Here is a 21,010-nt window from a genome sequence, read left to right on the forward strand (position 1 = left end):
TTAAGTATGGGCGAACCCAATTGATATCCCCCATTAGTTTTTGCAGGTCATTTAGGGTCTTAAGAGTGTCTGTTCTAAGAGACACCTTTTGGGGGGAGACTTGAGTGGGCGAAAGCTTCGCTCCCAGGAAGGTGGCATTATCAGCCATTTGAATTTTTTCAGGAGCAATCATGAGATCGGTATTTCTGAGCGTCAGCACTAGATGTGACAGCGCTGCCTGAAGGAGGGGTAAGTCTGCAGAAGTTAGTAAAAGATCGTCCATGTAGTGAACGATTTTCACTCGAGGGAAACGTCGCCGGGTATCAGTTAACCGTGCGGCAACGTACAGTTGACACATAGTAGGGCTATTGGTCATGCCCTGGGGCAGGACTGTCCATTCAAATCGTTGACTAGGCCCTTCCTGGTTAAGGGAAGGTATGGTAAAGGCGAACTTTGGGGTGTCTTCAGGGTGAAGTGGGATTGAGAAAAAACAGTCTTTAAGGTCTAGTATAAAGACAGGCCAATGCCCCGGTAAGGCGGAGAGCAAGGGTAACCCCGTTTGAACAGGTCCTAGGGGTTCCATACAGTTATTAATGGCTCTTAAATCATGTAATAGTCTCCATTTCCCTGATTTTTTCTTTATGACAAATACAGGTGTATTCCAAGGGGATGAGGACGGAATGATATGACCTTCTTTTAGCTGTTCTGATATAAGCGCGTGTAGCGCATTGAGCTTTTCCTGCGGCAAGGGCCACTGAGGCACCCAAATAGGGGTCAATGTTTTCCAAGTTATTTTTATTGGGGTGGGTGGGAATCTTCCCTCAGTGGCCCCCGCGAAAAACCCAGGCCCTGCCTGCCTGGATTGGGTATGGTCTGTACAGGCGCTGGGCGTCCTTGCAGGGAGGCCCCCAATCCTTTTCCGGGGACGTATCCCATACCTTTTAGAAGGTCCTTGGCTGTTTTGGAATAATTAGTTGTTAGGGTAAGATCCATTTGTGTCAGTACGTCTCTTCCCCATAGGGAAACGGGTAAAGCCAGCACGAAAGGCTGAAAAGAGCCGTGATGTCCTTTGTCATCTGCCCAGTGAAGGGCGGAGGCACTTATCATGGGAGCAGAGCACTGCCCGATCCCTGTGAGGATTTCTTCCGCTTTGCATAGCGACCAAGAGGCGGGCCAGTCTTGCTGCCGTATAATAGATCGGTCAGCTCCGGTGTCCAGCAGGCCCAGGAAGGGCCTGCCTTGCACCTTGAGTGTCAACATGGGTCGGTTCTCTAGGGACATATGTAAACCTTCAAAGATTTCCCCAGACGATCCAAATCCTCTGTCTCCCCTTAGGTCGGGTCTGCTTGGAAAGGCAGCATGTAAACTAGGCAGGAGCAGGAGTTGTGCCAATTTATCGCCCTCTGCAATGACTAAAGTGCCTTGCTGTGACTGAACCATGATTTGGGGGGAGCCGGTGAAGTCTGAGTCTACCACGCCTGGTATAACTGTTAGTCCTTTTAGGGCCGTGGACGCTCTCCCTAATATTAACCCAACAGCCCCTTGGGGTAAGGGCCCTTTAAAGGAAGTTTTCACTAGCTGAACACCCATGGAGGGGGTTAATACGAGTCGGGAGGTGGCACAGAGGTCCAATCCTGCGGACCCGGGGGACGCACGGAGCGGAGAGGAGCAGGGCGGGGGCCCTCCGTATTGGGGGGCCCCCTCCGCCCGTTTTTTGAGGGCTGTTCTGGTCTTCCAGAGAGACGCTCCCCTTCTGCGCTGAAGGCTGATCTACAGTCTTCCGCACGATGGGGTCCCTTTCTACAGCGGCCACAGAGTTTGCTTTGGACTCGGGGTTCATTTTGCCGCTGATTAGGGGCTCTACCGGGACATTCCCTCTTAAAGTGACCTGGTTTGCCACATCCAAAACAGGTTTTAGGCCTTACCACAGGACCCCCCGAGTCTCCTGTGTCCACATGTAGAGAGCTAGCTAGCATGGCAGCAAGACCTGCATTAGTTAAAGGGCTACCAGCATCTCTACAGAGGCGAACCCAATCTGTCAGGGACTTCCCTCGATTTTGTGCAAGAATAACCTTACATTCTTTATTGCACTGTTCGAATATCATCTGTTTGATAACTGTTTCTGCTACCCCTGGGTCAGAAAAGATTCTTTCTGCTGCGGTCTGCATTTTTGCCACAAAGTCTACAAATGGTTCGGTGGGTCCTTGGTGAATGCTGGTAAGCGAGGCCTGAGCTTCCCCTTCCCCGGTCAGCTTTTTCCATGCTCCCACAAAGCAGCGGAAGACTTGAGCATAGACTTCTTGTGGATACCCCGTCTGATTGTGGGCGTGGGTGCCTTTTCCTAGTAGCATGTCGGCATTCCACCCACCCCGCCTCCCTGCGGCATTCTTTGCCGCTTGTTCTTCTGCTAATTCCTCAAACCACGCTTTCCAGTCGATGTACCGACCTGGAGGCAAGCAAGCACGAGCGAGCTGATAAATGTCTGCGGGCGTGTGGTTTAGTGCCGAGAGGTTCTCAACCATATTTAGAGTGAATGGTGCATTCGGGCCATACTGATGAACAGCTTGTCTTAATTCTTTTAACACTTTATAGTCATAGGCCTCATACTGGTTATTACCGGGAGGATTAATAAGGACTGGAAACATGCCTGTTGGCTGATTAGCACTTATCGCATTAAAAGGGTTCCATCTCCAAAAGAATCTCCCCCTACCAAGAGCTAACGAGCGGCCCTGTGGGGCTGTATACGCGGGCGGCGGAGGTAGGCAAAGTGGTCCCTCCTCCTGCCAGCGCTCCGGAAATTCAGGGTTACCTTCTGGAGGGGGTGAAAAAGACTCATGACAGTTACCCGAGTCGGCCACTAGGGGGAGCCCGTATCGGGGGTCTAAGGCGGAAACACCAGGGCCTCCCCCCAAAGGCCCCCGCGTCACGCTCGCGGGTGCGGGCGGGGCGGAAGGTCGTGGGCAGGTTTCTAGCTCAATTAACGGGTTTTCATTTGTCCCCACGCCCTCACCGTCCTCTGATGCTGAGTCCGAGCTGTCTGATGAGGCGCCTGGCTCCGACGGCCTGCCTCTGCAAGAACCGTCCGTAAACGAGGCAGACCGGGAACTTTCAGACTGCCCCATGCTTGCAGTCGGCACTAGCTTCAAGCGTGCTCGGTGACGTCTACCGAGCTCTCCCCCGGGGTGGCCTGAGTACCCACGGGCCTTAACCCTCAAGTAAAGCAAAGACACTTACCTCTTCGCGGTGATCAGGCGCGAAGGTTGAGAGGAATCAGGAGAGGCGCGAGGATGTTCCCCGTACGGGCCACCACTTGTCCGGAGCTTCTTCTCTTGGTCTCTGGTCCCCGGCCGGCGGGGGAAGACGCTGAAGAAAAAGACTCGGACACACTCCTCCAGGTTTGTTGTAAGTGCCAAGTTTTACTGGAGCTAAGCTTACACACCTTGTTACATTTCTCACGCAGGGGGGAGACTCCCTGCGGGGGACAACCTCTATGCGGCCGTCAAGCACGGCTCTCTGCGGGCTGTCTCCCCGACTTCCCGCCCGGGGTCCTAGATATAGTGTGGTGATTACCAATGGCTGAGCTACACGTACAAGGCTGGGATAGGTGGATAGGAGAGGTGGGCGTGTACATCATGGGCGGAAGTGACGATCGGGTGCCATCTTGGCCCGAACGTCGGGTATACGTATAAGGCGGAAACAGGATGCGGGCGCCATCCTGGCTCACTCGATGGGCGGGGGGAACTCTAGGGCAGGCTGCGGCGTGTCCACTAGGCCCGACCCGGGAGGCGGCTCTCCACAGCAGATGTAATTGGCAACAGATGAGGTTCATGTACCATTGGCTTATGTCCGCAGCAACAAGACTAGGTATGCTCACCTGGCCAAGTTGACAACTGAATCTAACTAACACGGTGAGTACCCCCTTCGCGACGACATTAGCCTCAGCCATGTGACTTGCTCTGGCCAATGGAACATTAGCAAATGGGAAGCACTGGGTGGATAAAATAGTTGGGCATCACTGCCTCTTCTCTTGGAATGATGTTGCCACTGTTTGAAGAATTGGTCTAGCCTCTTTAAGGATGGAAGGCCACATGTAGAAAGAGAGGCTCTGTGGTCTCAACTTGAGACCAGGAGAATGCAGGTACACTCGTGAACATTTGGGTGAGAACTGAAGTAAACTGCCCAGTCAAGTCCAGCAGAACTGCTCAATCACCCCCCAAAATAAGGAAAAACAATAAACCACGTGGTATAAACAAGTGCCATGTATTCAGAAGAGGGTCAGATCATTAGGGACTGGGCTAATATGAGAAGACTTCCGAAAAATCACAAATTTTTTTAGAAGCCATCATATTTAACTCATTTGTGAACAAAGGAAACCAGGGTCCTGGGAGATGAAAAGATTTTCCAAGGTCCTACTATCTTTCTGCGGTAAATCTGGACAGAACTAGGCCTCTCAACACCTAGGGAAACAAGGTCTAGGGAGAGCCCTGGAAGGTGAGAAGCTGGTGAGAAATCACAGGTTCTCACTGTACTTGTCCTTGCCTTCTGGGTCTAATCTAGAATTGAATCAGCACCTAACAATTGAGAGCATGGGGAGAGAGACCCAGGCAAGATGTGAAAAACAATTTGAGCTCAGAGCTTAAGAATATGGTTATCTGATGATCAACTATTACAGTCGAGTAGCTGTATTTGAATCTTCCAAATTATTTCCATAATTGCTAAATTAGAAAAGCTCCAAGTTGGATGAAAGAACAATATAACTTGGACTCCTGTGCTTAGAATGAAAGGCCTGGCAGTTCTGCCTCATCCAGCCTCAGCTCACTCTTTCAACCTCAGCTCTAGCCACTCTACTCACCTACCTAACGTACAAAGCTCTTTCCTTTCTTAGGGTTTTTTCTCTTTTCCATCCCTTAAGTCTCAGATTCTCTGAAAACCTTACCTAAGTAGGTCTCCTTTGTTTTACATCATAGTTATCTATTCATTTCTTTCCTATTATCTTTCAAGTTGTGATGCTACACTTTTATTTGTATTCCTGGTTATTGATATCCTGTCATCCACAGGGAGGTCTGTCTCTGGTAAGTGAGTTTCATACTTAATATCTATATGATCAAGGCCATTAAGAATCCCTCTCTCAAGGAGTTGTTTTAAGAAATAAATGAGACAGATAATGCTCACCATCAGGCACACAGCAAGTACCCAAAAATAATGTTTGCTATTATTATTTTACATACCAAAATAATACCATACATCGTAAACCTGATGTAATCTATATATCCTTAGTAATGAAAAATATCTGGTAATAAAAAAAAAAGCTCTCATTACGTTCCTCTATATTTATATTAGTGTTCTCAGAGATTTTCAGATTAAAAAGCCTTCCCTGAAAATAAACCTTATCTGGACTTTCAAATAAATAAAACACAGAGGTGCTCTGATGGAAAACAGGGGTTGGGCTACTGGAGCCTTGCTTGCTTAGCACTCATACCCCATTCCCCCACCCTCAACCCCCAATGATGGCAATTCTGAGAGCCCTAGAAAGAGGATGCAAAACGGCACCCATAAGTCATATTCTGCTTGCTGGCCCCCATTTGTTTGGTCCACCAATGTTTTCTTCAACAATGTAATTCGTTGCCAACATTAAAAAGTAACAAGAAAAAACCTAAAAAATTAGGTTGTTATCATTTGGCAATCTTGGGGTCCACATATATGCATAACAACTACCAACTGGAGGTTTGTAGAAGCTGCTTCTTTTAAATGGGGTTCTTGCCTTGTCCAGGCGTGGCCTTAGAGCTAGCAGCATGGACACAGAACCCAGACCCTCACAACCCTGCCAGATAGAAGTTGCACTGTAACAACTCCTGGTGATCTACAGCTACATTGAGGTTCCAGAAGTACTGCTCCAAAACTTTTCACGCAATTATCGATTGTTTATCACTCTCTACCTGTCAGGCCTCAGGACTCTAGGGACTTTAAAAAGGCACAATTAAAAATCACTAGTCTATATTTTTACTAATGTGCTATGAAACTTGTTTTAAAATGCATAGTAAAGGTAAATGTGATTGAACCCCTGGTCAAACTATTGGCACACATAAGTGCTCAAGAAATAGTTTCTTCAACAAATGAAATCTGAAATTTGAACTGATGTGGTTTCAGCATATGTGGATACTCATGTTGTTACATCAGCCTAAAATATGGAAAGCAAGAATATGGTAAGTATAAAACATGTAGATATTTAAATATTTAGTCTTTCCACAGAGTGAAAATATGAGATTTTTAGTGACCGGAACTAGAAGTCCAATCCTTGTCCAACCTCACTCCCCATTCAACCCACCCCAATAGCCCCTTCTTTCCTTTCCTCCTATGAAGGGCCCCTAAGGTACCTCCATAGACCTCTTGGGTCTGGGAGAATGTGGATGGACACAGACAGTGCTGCACACTGCGGAGCAGGGGTTCTCAAATCCAGCCCCACCCTTCACAATCCTGCAGTCTCAGGCCCTCCACAGACTTGCAAGTGGGGCCAGAAATCTCTATTTATTAAACAGCTGCTTGTCCTAGAGTAATGTTGAGGAGTCACAGCTCTGGAATGCTTCATGAAGGAAGAGAGGGGTCAGTACCATACCTTCTTTTCCTCAACACTGTTTTGGAAAGTCAGTGAAGGTTTCTTTGTCTCACTTATCCTAACAATTGCAGCATCTCAGCTGGATGGAAGGACAAATCACTAACCCTCTCAGGCAAAACCAAAGACAGAGACCACCACAACCCCATAGAGTTCACATTGAAGGGATTTTCAAGAAGTTGATACATTTGTGGAAAGGGGCGGGGAGAAAATATGTATTTGCTTTTCTATACACAGAATATGCATGGAAGGACGCACAAAAACTGAAGACCTAGGCTGCCACAGGGGCAGGGTACTGGGTGACTAGAAATAAAGGCTGGAAAGAAGAACTTCCCTTCTAATCTTTTTTCTAACGTTTGAACTTTGAATCACGTAACTGTGTTACCTATGTCCCCTTCCCAAATTAAGTTGAATTTTAAGAAAAAGGTAGAGGATGAGCAAAGAAATTTTTATTTTGGCTAAAAAGGAAATTCCTAGGGGGAAAAAAAGGTAGCTGAAAATTGGTACATTTTAATCACTCCTCATACTCTTCTCATCATGCATGCTGAGGCTACCAGTGGGTGAAAGGCAAAGAAATCTTCCAGGTCATATAAAGTTGAGCAAATACACAAGCCAGTATGGTAAGGCAAAATTTAAGAAGGGAGAGATTCTAAGTATTCTCTCAGGACCACTGTGACATCAAAACAAAGACAGGAAAAAGAAAGATAACAAATAATAGGGACATAAGATAACTAATTGCATATTAAAGGACATTCATCTAACACTAGCGAAAGCAGTGCCCTCCCTCTCCTCGAGAAGAGTAGGGCGGATATGATATGTCTGAATGTACTGCAATTTTTTTTTTGCTAGAACTGTGCTGCTATAATGTAGGTTATGCTAGACTTCTGCTATTACAAACGTCACAGTGAACAACCTTGTATATACATCGAACAATGCTGTATATACATCTTTGCACACTTACGAAAATGTATGGACAGGGTAGATCTCTAGCATTTGGATGGGGGGAGCACATCAAGCACATATATACATTCAAATTTGGTAGTACCATTTTTTTTTCTTAACTTCAAAGAGCTCATTTATTTATGAATTGGTACTGCCATTTTAGAAACATTAATGAGACTGTATCAATACACCAATATCCAGGACTAATATGTAAACTTGTAAGGATCCTGGCAATTGCATATCTTGCTGGCCAAGTATAAATATTTACTTTTATGAATTGTCATGAGAAACAATACCAAAATTTTACTAAGGCTTGAAAATAAAGTTGGACAAAAGTCTAATGTGAAAAAAGGAAACCCCGAAATTTGTAAAAGTCTTTTGGCTTTCTTACAGTTGTATCTTTATAATTCCCCATCTTTCACAACATCAAGAATTTCTCCAGGAAAAAGAAAATGACTGACGATTTTGCTTCTTATATAACTTCATGTGTCAGAGTCACTTTCAGATCCTGGTCTGCTATCATCTGGCCCATCATGTTCTTTGTCTAGTCTTTCATAGATACTCTCATCATGAAATCATCACATAAGATAGGCCATCCTGGGCTCTCTTCTGATTTCATTTCAGCCTGTTTGGCTTTTGGGTTCCTCCCAGTAGAGCTTTTCTCATTTGTACTTCCATCCATTCCTTGAAGAACACTGATACATCTTTCTCAGATGCTGTTGGTATCAACTGAGCATGCTTTCTAATAGAGCTTCCAGCTTCAACCTTTTCATCAACATCTTTTGATGCTTCTGAATAGCGTAAATAATTGCACCACAACCCTCGCTGCAATTCTCCGAGGATTTCTGTTTGTCTTTGAAAAAATCTTGCTTTTACTCTGCATACCATTTTCCACTCCTATTTCTGATCAAGCTGTTTTCTTTTTTCTATTCTTGTTGCAACTCTTCTTTTTCCTTTTCTAGAATCTGACCAAAATGGTGGGTTTACTTTTAGGAGTTTTTTTGTCAAGGATCTTAGTTATGGCATTTGCCAAGCCCGTATTAGTTCCCAAACCAGATTCTGCAGCATTCTCATTCTTTGCCACAGAGTTCAACATCATCCTCATTGTCAGCTTCCATTGTTTCATCAGAAGAAAACTGATCCTTTTCCCATCCACAGCTTCCTACAGAATTTCTGCTGTCTGCGGTGTCTTTGTATTCACCTTCCAGCTCTGATGCTGTGATCCTGGCTACTATCTTCATCTTCTTTTTCTCCTTCAGGGAATTTTTCAGCTTTTTCCCTGCAGTCACAAGGGATTCCTCAATGGGCATGGCCTTTACTGCTCACCAGAAGCTTCCCTGAGAGATGCGTCCAGTGGCTACAAAAAAGGGTTAGTGCCATTTTCTTCTCTAAAAATAGATTAATTTACATTATTGAGAATATAAGATTTCCTGTTTCTCCACACTTGTCAACAATATGTATTACTAATTTTCTCATCACTGCAGATCTGATTGGTAAAAAACAGTCTCTTTTGGAATGGTGAACATTTTATTTGAATACTGACCACCTATCCTTAATTGCCTAAGTATAGCTTTGATTACTTTTCTATTACGTTATGGTATCCCCGTTTCTTATTGCTTTTCAAAACTTTTTATATATGCAAGAAGCCTGTGCCATAGCAGACAATGTTGGTTACTTGTTCAAATCTACCTTTACCTCCTTCCTCTTTGCCAAGAAGCAACACCTTCAACTTCTTTAGCTATTTCACCTAATGTTTACCTATTTATTTCTAATGTTAAAATATAGTGCTTTCTTGATTTTTTAAATGTCTCCCTACATATATGTGTATCATTGCTTCCTTGCTTTTTCTAAAACATTTTTGTATTGTGATATATATAATGTACAAACAAAAAAGCAATAAGGTACAAAGTACACTGTAACAAGTAGTTATAGAACAGATTTCAGAGTTTCATAGGGTTATAGTTCCACAATTTTTGCTTTTTCCTTCTAGCTGCTCCAAGACACTGGAGACTAAAAGAAATATGAATATAATGATTTGACAGTCATACTCATTTGTTAAACCCTATCTTCTCTGTTATAACTTTTACTTCACTTTGGATCTTTCTCCAAATCTTTAGGGGTATCTGGGCTACCATTCTAACTTTTTCATGTTGGAAAGGGGTGTTGATAATAGGGGATAGGGGGTTAGAACTAGATGATGTTCTTAAAGAGATTGGCCCCTCTGGGTTTCAGGAACTTATCTGGCCTAGAAACCCTCTGAAATTTTTAGGTTTCTGGGAAGTAATTGTAAAAGGGAATTTTATAAAGCTTAACAGTAGCTAATTTTTCCTGCTTAATTTAGCTATTTACATATATCTTAGCTTCTGAAATATCCAGCAAAAGCATTTGTGTCATTTTGTATTCATGGCTATGCATTTGGTGTGAGTTAAGAATTATAAAGAAAAGAATTATGGGCCCCATCAGGTTGAAAATAAACAATCCGAGACTTTCCCAGGGCGGTTATCTGTTTCTCGCCCTTCCCCCCCCTGACTCCTTGCGCCTAAATCACTTGTTGTAAAACTGTGGCTATCTGCAATAGCCACTCCCATGACTCATGCTCAAGAAATGCTCGCTGTGAAACTGTTAAAAGTGCTTGTTGTAAAACTGTTCTTATCTGCTTTTTTGTAAAACAGCACCTGTGACCCATGCTCAACCCCCACCCCCCTCATCTTACCCTTTAAAAAGCTTTTGCAGACTTAAGTTCGGGGCTCTCTGTTCCTGCGTGTTCAGCGAGCCCCACACATGTGTGGAAAATAAACCCCTTGCGTGTTGCATGAGAGAACGTCTCTTGGAGTCCTCCTTTGCGTGGCAAAATTCTCAAATTCTTACATTTGGAGGTCCCACCGAGATCGGCTCTTCGTAAGGGGAGGCTCCAACAGCTCTTTCTCTCGGGGTAAGTGAGGCCTTTTTGTCTGAAGTGCGATCGCTTAGTCTGTCAGACTGGCAGTGACTGTCGGGGAGTCGCGTGAGCACTCCCCGACCGCAACCGACAGACGTGTCCGGGGTTGCAGGTCACTCTCCCGAGGGACGCCTCGGGATTGGGGGACCTCTGGGGACGCCTGGAGGATTCCTACAGGGCCGACTCTGATTCTGTTTTCCTTCTGACAGGGGGAAACTCGATCATAGTCATCAGGCCAGTCTGAGCTGTGTCTCTGAAACTGTGTAAACGTGGTGTGCCGGCTCTGTGTGTGTCTGTCTGTATTTGTGTGTTGGGAATTGTTTTTGTTTTACCGAAGATGGGTCAGGGAATGTCGACTCCACTTTCTCTGACCTTAAGACACTGGTCGGAGGTCAGGGAAAGAGGTCAGAATCTATCTTTTATTGTAAAGAAAGGCAAATAGCAGACGTTCTGCTCGGCCGGGTGGCCCTCTTTTAACGTGGAATGGCCTCGGGAAGGAGCTTTTCATCTACCCTTGATTTGGGCCGTCAAGTCAGTCATCTTCCGCCCTGACCCGTATGGCCACCCGGACCAGCAGCCCTACATCATGGTGTGGCAGGACCTGTGTGAAAACCCACCTCCGTGGGTAAAGCCGTTTCTTACTCCTCTTGGTCAACATGACTCTCCCTCTGTACTTCCAATCAAGGAGCCGGGTCCTTCTCAAGCTCAGAAACTCTATCCTTCCTTACCTCCTGCAGTCCTACCGGAATCCCAATCGGATCTACTCCTCTTCGACGCAGGTCCTTCTTCCCCTCCTCCCTACCCTTCAGCTCCGGTACAGGACCCCCCTTCTCTCAGCTCACCTTCTCCCTCCTCTAGTTCTCTCTCCCCACTCTCTTCCATTTCCTCTTCGCAGGTTCACCAACAGACTATCCCAGATGAACCAGGACTGGCACATAGTACACGAAGCAGACGAGCACTAAGCCCATCTGATGTGGCGGTCACTCTCCCCCTCAGACCGCACGGGCCTCCAGTGGATGATGGACATGGGGGAGAAATGCCTGCTCTACAATACTGGCCCTTTTCCTCCTCTGACTTATATAACTGGAAAAATAATAACCCTCCTTTTTCCGAGGCTCCCACTAGGCTGACTGGATTGGTGGAGTCCCTTATGTTCTCTCACCAGCCCACTTGCGATGATTGTCAACAACTCCTGGGGACTCTCTTCACCACGGAGGAGTGAGATCGAATCCTACCGGAAGCCAGGAATCAAGTTCCTGGACAAGACGGGAGACCCACCCAACTCCAGCATATCATCGATGATCGGTTCCCGCTGCGCCGCCCTAACTGGGACCCGAACACCTCTGAAGGTAGGGAGCATCTGTCCATCTATCGCCAGACTCTAGTAGCGGGTCTCCGAGCAGCCGCATGCCGGCCCACCAATTTGGCCAAGGTAAGAGGGGTTATTCAGGGAGAGGACGAATCGCCCTCAGTCTTTTTAGAAAAACTAATGAAAGCATACCGTAGGTATACTCCATTTGACCCTCAATCAGAGGATCAAAGAGCCTCAGTGGCCATGGCCTTTATCGGCCAATCAGCTCCAGACATTAGACGCAAGCTGCAGCACTTAGACGGGTTGCAGGACCTAGCCTTGCGAGATTTAATCAAAGAAGCTGAAAAAAATGTTTTATAAAAGAGAGAGGAAAAAGAGTTGGTAAGAGAGAAAAGGAGAATGAAAGAATTAACAAAAATCCTGGCCACAGTAGATGAAAGAAACACTGAAAGTAGAGGACAAGCTAAAGAAAATCCTCGGGTCGGTGTTATCATACCCCTCTTAGTCCAGACCAATGCGCCTACTGCAAAGAAACTGGGCACTGGGCCAAAAACTGTCCAAAAAAAAAAAAAAAAAACGGAGGGGTACTAGGCCCCCGAATTGGCAACAACTGGCCACATTGGCTCTAGAAAGTGAAGACTAGGGGAGTCAGGGCTCGGCACCCCTCCCCGAGCTCAGGGTAAAATTTAATGTGGAGAGGGTACCAATTAATTTTGGAGTCGACACGGGAGCAGTAATATCGGCCCTCCAAGAACCTATAGGCTCGCTCTCTACAAAAAGGTCCTTGATGCGGGGAGCAAATGGCAGTCGCTACTGCACCTGGACTACTAAAAGAACCATGGACCTGGGGAAGGGGAAGCTTCAACACTCCTTCCTAGTTATCCCTGAGTGCCCTGCCCCGCTTATGGGAAGAGACTTGTTAACTAAACTAAGGGCGAGAATCACCTTCAATCCTAAGGGGCCAAAGGTGAAATTTTTAAACCCGCTAGTAAGCCAACCTGTAATAACTGCCCTCACCTTGCCAGTCGAAGAAGAATATCAGCTGTATGTAAAATCAGAACAGCTCCACAGTTCTATTCCTCAGGCCTGGCTTGAAGAATTCCCTAATTCCTGGGCAGAAGTTGCTGGGTTAGGGTTGGCAGTCAATCAGCCCCCAGTAGTGGTGACCCTAAAGCCCACCGCTTCTCCAATTCGGGTAAAACAATACTACTTAAGCAAGGAAGCCCGGGAAGGAATCAAGCCCCATATAGAGAAATTCCTTGGCTTGGGAGTACTTAAGCCCTGTCAATCAGCCTGGAACACTCCCTTATTGCCGGTCAAAAAGCCAGGAACTAGAGACTATAGACCGGTGCAAGATTTACGGGAAATAAATAGCAGAGTGCAGGATATACATCCTACGGTGCCAAATCCCTATAACCTGCTCAGCACTCTCCTTCCTGAAAAGACTTGGTATACTGTGCTTAATCTAAAAGATGCTTTCTTCTGCCTGCCCTTGCATAAAGACAGTCAACCCTTGTTTGCGTTCGAGTGGGTCGATCCAGAGACGGGGTCCTCAAACCAACTGACTTGGACACGCTTGCCCCAGGGGTTCAAAAACTCCCCCACCATTTTTGATGAAGCTCTTCATAAAGACTTAAGCTCCTTCAGAATTCAGCATCCCAGAGTCACCTTGCTACAATATGTGGATGACTTACTGTTGGCAGCAGACACTAAGGAGGACTGTGAGTATGAGACCCGAAAACTGTTAAGTGAGCTAGCCGCACTGGGGTACCGAGCCTCGGCCAAAAAGGCCCAAATCTGTAAAAAGGAAGTAATCTTCCTGGGATATACTCTTAAGAATAGAAAGCGATGGCTCACCGAGGCTAGAAAGAAAACTGTAACACAAATACCCCCGCCCACGACCCGAAAGCAGCTACGAGAGTTCTTAGGGACAGCGGGATTCTGCCGGTTGTGAATCCCAGAGTTTGCAGCCCTTGCTGCCCCATTATTCCCCTTGCTCAAAGGGAGCGCTGATTTCCAGTGGGGAATAGCACAGCAGGAAGCCTTCGACAGCATTAAGAAAGCGCTCCTGTCAGCTCCAGCTTTAACCCTCCCAGACGTGAATAAACCTTTCACGCTCTACATAGAAGAAAGGAGAAGCGTGGCTAGAGGGGTCCTAACACAGGCTTTAGGCCCATGGAAAAGACCGGTAGCCTATCTGTCCAAGCGATTAAATTCAGTTGCCAGTAGATGGCCACGCTGTCTCAAAGCCATCGTGGCAGCTGCCCTCCTGGCAAAAGACGCAGACAAACTCACTCTAGGACAGAAGCTGACCATAATAGCCCCTCACGCCCTGGAGAGCATAATCCACCAGCCTCCAGATAGATGGATGTCAAATGCCAGAATTACTCACTATCAGAGCATCCTCCTAGACAAAGACAGGGTGACTTTTGGGGCCCCATCAGCTTTAAACCCGGCTACCCTGCTCCCGGACGAGACCGCGGGACCTGTGCTGCACACTTGCCAAGAGATATTAGCTGAAGAGACCGGAATCCGCAGAGACTTAAAAGACCAATCATTGCCTAACTCGGAAGTAACCTAGTTTTCGGACGGAAGCAGCTTTCTCCAACACGACACCTTTTCAGGATGGGTTGAAGCCTACCCAACTAAGAGAGAAACGGCCCAGGTCGTAGTCAAGAAGATTATGGAAGAAATTTTTCCCCGGTTCGGTCTACCAAAGGTAATAGGGTCAGATAACGGACCCGCATTTGTAGCCCAGGTAAGTCAGGGTGTGGCCAGGATATTGGGGATTGATTGGAAATTGCATTGCGCATACAGACCCCAAAGTTCAGGACAGGTAAAAAAAAAATGAACAGGACAATTAAAGAGACCCTAACCAAATTAGCTTTAGAGACTGGCTTGAAAGATTGGACCATGCTCCTGCCTTATGCCCTGTTCAGAGCCAGAAATACCCCCTCTGCTCTCTTGTGTAATCTAACCCCTTATAAAATCTTATATGGAGCGCCAACTCCAGTCAAAGACATGTCTTCCATTCTAGAGATTAATAGTTCCCTCCATACCCCCTTGCTTAACAGGCTGCGAGCCTTGGAAAAAGCCCAGCGGTTCCTGTGGCAGCAGCTCTCCACCTCCTACCAGCCAGGAGACAACAGAACTCCGCATCAATATCAGGTGGGAGACTTCGTCTATGTCCGCTGCCACCAGGTCCAGACTCTTAAACCTCGCTGGAAAAGACCGTATCAGGTACTCTTGACCACCCCCACCGCAGTCAAGGTCGATGGCATCGCATCCTGGATCCATGCGTCTCATCTCAAACCTGCGCCTTTGCCCTCTGAGTCCCAGTGGAAACTGGAAAGAACTGACAATCCTCTCAAGCTGCGGGTTCGTAGGGTTACTACTTCTTCTCCTCCTTCCCCCAGGGGAACCCAATTCCAACCCGCATAAGCCTTGGAAATGGACAATATCCAGATGGGAAAATGGAAAGACTATAAAAACTTGGGAGGGAGCAGGGGGGCCTTCGTTCCTGGTACCCCCTTGTAATCTTACCACTCTGGGGGTAACTGTCGCTGCCGGTATAAGCAAAGGGACTGCTGCCATTGTACATAGCAATCAACAAACCAGTCAATTACAGGCCGCGATAGATCAAGACTTAAAAGAAATAGAAAAATCTGTCTCAGCCCTTCAGAACTCTCTAACCTCCCTTTCAGAAGTAGTTCTGCAGAATAAGCGGGGACTTGACTTACTTTTCCTCAAAGAGGGGGGACTATGTGCAGCTTTAAAAGAACAGTGCTGTTTCTATGCGGATCACTCTGGTGTTGTTAAAGAGTCCATGACAAAACTCAGAGAGCGCCTTCGTGAAAGACAAAAAGAACGAGAGGCGCAACAGGGGTGGTTTGAATCTTGGTTTACTAAGTCCCCCTGGTTGACAACGCTATTATCTGCTCTCGCTGGGCCCTTAACTGTGTTACTTTTAATAATAACTATAGGACCATGTATTCTAAATAAAATTATACAGTTTTTACAGGGGCAGATTGGAAATGTCAAACTAATGCTCATCAGACAACAGTACTCAGTGTTAAATAATCCAGAAAATCTCTAAGATTAGAGATATATACGAAAAGGAGTGGGGAATGTAAAAGGGAATTTTATAAAGCTTAACAGTAGCTAATTTTTCCTGCTTAATTTAGCTATTTACATATATCTTAGCTTCTGAAATATCCAGCAAAAGCATTTGTGTCATTTTGTATTCATGGCTATGCATTTGGTGTGAGTTAAGAATTATAAAGAAAAGAATTATGGGCCCCATCAGGTTGAAAATAAACAATCCGAGACTTTCCCAGGGCGGTTATCTGTTTCTCGCCCTTCCCCCCCCCTGACTCCTTGCGCCTAAATCACTTGTTGTAAAACTGTGGCTATCTGCAATAGCCACTCCCATGACTCATGCTCAAGAAATGCTCGCTGTGAAACTGTTAAAAGTGCTTGTTGTAAAACTGTTCTTATCTGCTTTTTTGTAAAACAGCACCTGTGACCCATGCTCAACCCCCACCCCCCTCATCTTACCCTTTAAAAAGCTTTTGCAGACTTAAGTTCGGGGCTCTCTGTTCCTGCGTGTTCAGCGAGCCCCACACATGTGTGGAAAATAAACCCCTTGCGTGTTGCATGAGAGAACGTCTCTTGGAGTCCTCCTTTGCGTGGCAAAATTCTCAAATTCTTACATAATCACAGCATGTGAAATTTTTGTAGAATTTCAGATAGAGCTCTATCTTTAGGGTTAACAGGAATAGTTTTGGTTAGGGTTTGGCAAACCATTGTAATTAGCAATATCTATCTGAACCTTATGAAAGACTGGCCGTCAGAAGAGCCTCTCGATTCTATTTGAACCACTGATACCTTATTTTGTTACATTTCCCCCCCCCTTTTGATTAGGAAGGTATTGTCAATCCCACAATGGACTGCTGTTGACTCTGGTGCCACGGCCAGGTTCATTCCTCGAAGTCATGTCCCACATAGGGGGGAGGATAATGATTTTCCTGGCAGAGTTAGGCTTCTAAAGAGAAAGGTCACATCTACCACCTCTAAGCAAAAATGGTTAGAAGTTTTCTGGAAGTAACTCTCAGGCATAACTATAAGTAGGCTTAGCTTCTCCACTACAGAAACAAGCTTTTAAAGAGCAAGCCCAAGATCAAGGGCTTAGCCTACTGACTTGGGAGTCCCTAATGTTTGAGACAGTATCAGGGATTTCCCCAATGGTAAAGCTTAATAGTTCCATATTTTTTCTCCCATCCCTCATGGGACCTTGTCAATACTTTTTAATTATTTGCCCAACATACCCTGGGCTGTATCCAGGGATGACATTAAACTATGTGGAATTACAAGCCTCATTCCCATTCTGGGCTCTATGTGCTTCTTCCTTGATTTTTAATTTTGGACATTGTCTGTGCCTTGCTACTTTGGATTTACCTTTCTTAAACCCTCCCAGACGTACTTACACTTCTCTACCACACTCCTGAAGGGTCTCTCAATTTGGATTTTAATTTGTTTATCAAGGCAGTACATCTACATATCTATTAAAGTCAAGTTATACAATGCAAAATACCCCACCGCACTCTCAATCCTCATTAACAATGGCAAACACTTTCAACTTTTTTTTTCCAACTCTTTTATAATGATTTGTTTTGGAATTTACTGCCTTATTTCTAAATTGCATGCTTAATGCTGCTATTCATTGCTAGTTTTTTTCATTTATTTTCCCTAATATTGTCTTAATATGGGCAGTGAAGATTTAAAAAAAAAATTAATGACTGTGATACACAGCCTGAGGCAAAAACTACTGGTTAGAAAGGCTGAAGCAACAGGACCTAAATAACCTGGTGATGATAGCAGTAAAAGCAGTTTCATTATAATCCATGTGGAAAACATGAACTAGTTCTCTGTGCCTTCAAATTATACAGTTTCCTGATTAGTGCCAGAACCAAAATTCCCTGGGCTGCCTAAAAAAGGCCACTACTGCTACTGAGCTCTAAGTATTAATAATGGCTCCAAAACAAACACTGGCTTTAAAAAGAAAATAGACAGAGGTGGTTGTAAGTAGAATTTCCCCCAAAAAAGACCCTGATAAAAAAAAAAACTGCAGTCAATACATCAATCAACACCTGGGAACCTACTGTGCATTTTGTAAATACTTAAATTTAATGTTCATTCTTTTTTATTCCTTCAGTAAATTTGATTAAAATTTAAAAACACAGATTTCTCCTTTTCTCTTATAAAAACTCTGGATTCAATAATAGTGATTGACTCTTTTGTTGCTCAGATGTGGTCTCTCTTTCAAAGTCAACTTTGCAAATAAACTCATTACCCGTCCTCCTATGTGTGACATGACTCTTAGAGGTGTAAATCTCCCTGGACATGTGGGACATGACTCCCAGCGATGAGCCTGGCCCTGGAATCGTGGGACTGAGAAGGCCTTCTTAACCAAAAGGGGAAAAAGAAATGAAACAAAATAAAGTTTCAGTGGCTAAGAGATTTCAAATAGAGGCAAGAGGTCATCCTGGAGGTTATCCTTATGCATTATATAGATATTTCTTTCAGATTTTAGTATATTAGAATAGCTAGAAGGAAATATCTGAAATGGCTGAATTGTAATCCTGTAGCTCTGATTCTTGACAATGACTGTATAACTCTATAGCTTTTATGGTGTGACTGTGTTTTGTGAAAACCTTGTGACTGACACTTCCTTAATCCAGTGTATGGGTAGATAACTAAGAAACTAAAGATAAATAAATAAATAATGTGGGGGGATAAGAGGATGTTTTGGGTTTTCTTTTTCATTTTTATTTATTTATTTATTTTTGGCATAATGAAAATGCTCTAAAATTGATTGTGGCACTGACTATATAGTTTGGATGATTATATGACATGTGAATATATCTCAATAAAATTGCATTCAAAAAGAATGGTGGTTGAATCTTACTCAAGAATTGCTTACTATTAGGTCAGTGGTATAAACTTAGAAGGATGGATTTCTCTATTGATGGGCGTTGTCTCTGTCTTGGTGAATATTTTCATTTTAATTGGATGAAGACATCCTTATTCAATTCAGAGAGTTTCAAACTAAAAGTGGCAACAGATACAAAATTATTATTAAAAAAATATTTCCAAACACCAGATTTATGGCAGAAAACCAATTAAATGAAGTTTAACTGGAACCAAACAAATTCAGATAAGTAAAAAAAAATAAATTTAACTATGCAATGAACGAGGCCTATTCATTTTTAAATTTTTTAAAAACGTTTTTATTGATAAAACAACAAACACAGACATTCTTAATGTACAAATATTCATACATTGTGTATGATCAATAGCTCACAATATCATCACATAGTTGTGTATTCATCACCATGATCATCTTTTAGAACATTTGTATCACTCTAGAAAAAGAAATAAAGAAAAAATTCATACATACCACACCCCTTGTCCCTCCCACTACACTGACTACTAGTATTTCGATCTACCCAATTTATTTTAACCTTTGTTCCCCCTATTATTTTTTTAATCCATAATTTTTCTCATCTGTCTTTACTCTAGATAAACGAACATCAGACACAAGGTTTTCACTATCACACAGTCACACTGTAAAAGCTCTATCATTAATCCAATCATCTTCAAGAAACAAGGCTACTAGAACACAGCTCTACATTTTCAGGTACTTCTCCTTAGCTACTCCAATACACCATAAACCATTATATAATGCATAAGAATAACCTCCAGGATAACCGCTCAACTCTGTTTGAAATCTCAGCCACTGATACTTTATTTTGTCTGATTTCTCTGTTTCCTCCTTTGGTCAAGAAAGTCTTCTTAATTCCTTGATGGAATTAGGCCTATCTTGAGGGCAATTCCTCTGGGTGACCAAAGAGAAGGGACAATAAAAAAGATCCAAAGTAGCAACCTCCGAGGGCTGGCTACATTCAGAGAGGTAGATTTAACCTTTATAGTTTCATGTGGTAGGACAGAAAAGAGTGGTGTAAGTTTCTAGAAGACAAATGTTACTGCAAAGTGAAAAAAAAATCTCATAACTAGAGCTGTCCAACATTGGAACAAGATGCATGGGAAGGAGTGTGCTTCCACTCACAGAGGTATTTAAGGCTGGCTAGGCTAACCAGATAACTTAAACACATTTAAAAAAACAATTTTAATTATCCCATTGCATGTTACATAGTTGTTTTTAATTAAGCAGTTCCAGTTTATAAAAATACTGCTGCTTAAATCGATATGTGGTAACAATTACGTTTCCACAACCAAGAAGACTGAATATCTCTAAGATAACAAAATCTTAGTCAAAAGAAACCAGGAGAAAGTTAGGAAATCAGTGAAAAGTTTACTATACACCAATGGCCATACTTTTATAAGAGCCATGGTATTCAAAATCCTTCCGATGTGGCCCAATGTAAGCCCCCAATCCATCTTCCTCCAGCCCAAGGCCCTGAACTGTCCTATGCCTTTGGAGGCCCCCATGGCCTGTTGGTGTGGTTCCTTTGGACTGGGTATGCAATTCTACCATGGACATTCACAGGGTACCCACTCTTTTTTTCCACTCTGTCTCACTTGGTGGAAGCTATTTGCACCCTTGGAGGCCTAGGTAAAACCTTACTGCCTGCCACACCAGTTTGCTTATCTGACCCATCAAAGCACACTGCAAAGCCTGGTTCAGAGGAAGACAAAAAGCAAAGCTCGTCAGTGTATAGAGAGGGAGCTAGGCACAAGGCCGACTTCTCTTAAGTACTTGAAACATTCCCCCAAACTTGAAACTATTAGTCAACTTCTTTACAGCTATTATCAAGGAAAACCTAAGATTAGTTCTCATCTGAGTTTTTATAAATCCTGATTTAGAGAAATTCTCCTAATTTAACAACCTACAGTCAGACAGCAAAATGGAGTAGAAAAGAGTTCCTACTGTGGAGTTAGACCAAGATTCACCTCTTTGCTCCATCACTTACTAGCTGGAGTTTGGCTATATCAACTTCTCAGAGGCTGTTTCCTCATTGAAACATGAAGATGGTAATATTATTGTGGAAAAGTCTGATAACACCTATAAGTCTATAAAAGCAAGGAAGACACACTCCAATATCTAGTGACAATGAATTCCTACCCTATGTAACTAATATAAAATAGTGATCCTAGAATGTTACCACAAGTTCTTGATCACCAGAGCTGGGACAAGTGTGTTTTCATT

At 44.1% G+C, this 21,010-nt stretch overlaps 1 protein-coding gene and 1 pseudogene across 1 annotated transcript in view; both read right to left on the reverse strand.

Annotated features, from left to right (window-relative positions):
• The window catches only part of LOC143656376 (MAP/microtubule affinity-regulating kinase 3-like), a 106,674-nt gene that overhangs the window by 51,640 nt on the left and 34,024 nt on the right, over positions 1 to 21,010 (reverse strand).
• Positions 3,893 to 9,810, reverse strand: LOC143656372 (RRP15-like protein pseudogene; annotated as a pseudogene).

Source organism: Tamandua tetradactyla, chromosome 14, assembly GCF_023851605.1.
Source record: "Tamandua tetradactyla isolate mTamTet1 chromosome 14, mTamTet1.pri, whole genome shotgun sequence".
NCBI lineage: Eukaryota > Metazoa > Chordata > Mammalia > Pilosa > Myrmecophagidae > Tamandua > Tamandua tetradactyla.